We start from the raw sequence: 1,614 nt of genomic DNA, 5'->3' as shown, positions 1-1,614 counted from the left end.
ATCGAATCGGAATTATCATTACCGTGTAATTTATTCCACACTCAAGGTCATCGTTTATAGTGGGGATCAAGCCCCTAGGTTGATTAATTAGCGTGATCGATCCAGACCTCGATCATTGCTCTTGTATTACTGGTCTGGTGGTGGCAGCAGAGGTGACTCTAGGGTTTTGTTCAGAGCTTAGGTCACGTCATACTGGGTGTAGAATCCTAAGTCGGTCAATCGTCTTAGGACCACGTGGCGTGGAGTTGGCTTTGTTAAAAGTTTTGGAGTCCCTTGGTTTAGAAATAATAAGTAAGAATACGGGTAGAGGGAGTAGAAAGAAGGAAGTAAAGAGAGAGGAACCCCAACCCGTGTTACACTAATTTCAAAATTATGAATAGAATTTGCTTCCACAACCTGTTCCTTAAGTGCATTCCATTTTTCCACTACTCTCACACTAAAGAGAAAACTTCCTAACATCTCTGTGACTCATCTGAGTTTCCAGCTTCCACCCATGTCCCCTCGTTCTGTTACTATTCCGTGTGAACATTTCATCTATTTCCACTTTAACAATTCCCTGAGTATTTTACATGTCCCTATCATATATCCTCTCTCCCTTCTTTTCTCTAGAGTCGTAAGGTTCAGTTCCTTCAGACGCTCTTCATATCCCATCCCTCGTAACTCTGGGACAAGCCTCGTCGCAAACTTCTGAATTTTTTCCAGTTTCCTTATGTGTTTCTTCAGGTGGGGACTCCATGATGGCGCGGCATACTCTAAGACGGGTCTCACGTAGGCAGTGTAAAGCGCCCTAAAAGCCTCCTCACTTAGGTTTCTGAATGATGTTCTAATTTTCGCCAGTGTAGAGTACGCTGCTGTCGTTATCCTATTTATATGTGCCTCAGGAGTTAGATTAGGTGTCACATCCACTCCCAGGTCTCTTTCTCGAATCGTTACAGGTAGGCTGTTTCCCTTCATTGTGTACTGTCCCTTTGGTCTCCTGTCACCTGATCCCATTTCCATAACTTTACATTTACCGGTGTTAAACTCCAGTAGCCATTTCCCTGACCATCTCTGCAGCCTGTTTAAGTCCTCTTGGAGGATCCTACAATCCTCGTCTGTCACAACTCTTCTCATTAATTTTGCGTCATCCGCATCCGTGTGTGTGTGTGTGTGTGTGTGTGTGTGTGTGTGTGTGTGTGTGTGTGTGTGTGTGTGTGTGTGTGTGTGTGTGTGTGTGTGTGTGTGTGTGTGTGTGTGTGTGTGTGTGTGTGTGTGTGTGTGTGTGTGTGTGCGTGTGTGTGTGCGTGTGTGTGTGTGTGTGTGTGTGTGTGTGTGTGTGTGTGTGTGTGTGTGTGTGTGTGTGTGTGTGTGTGTGTGTGTGTGTGTGTGTGTGTGTGTGTGTGTGCGTGTGTGTGTGTACTTACCTATTTGTACTCACCTATTTGTGCTTGCGGGGGTTGAGCTTTGGCTCTTTGGTCCCGCCTCTCAACTGTCAATCAACTGGTGTACAGATTCCTGAGCCTATTGGGCTCTATCATATCTACATTTAAAACTGTGTATGGAGTCAGCCTCCACCACTGCCTTCACAGCATTCACTGCCTAATGCATTCCATCCGTTAACTACTCTGACACTGA

Source organism: Procambarus clarkii, chromosome 31 (genome assembly GCF_040958095.1).
Source record: "Procambarus clarkii isolate CNS0578487 chromosome 31, FALCON_Pclarkii_2.0, whole genome shotgun sequence".
Lineage (NCBI taxonomy): Eukaryota > Metazoa > Arthropoda > Malacostraca > Decapoda > Cambaridae > Procambarus > Procambarus clarkii.
This window is presented reverse-complemented; position numbering follows the sequence as displayed.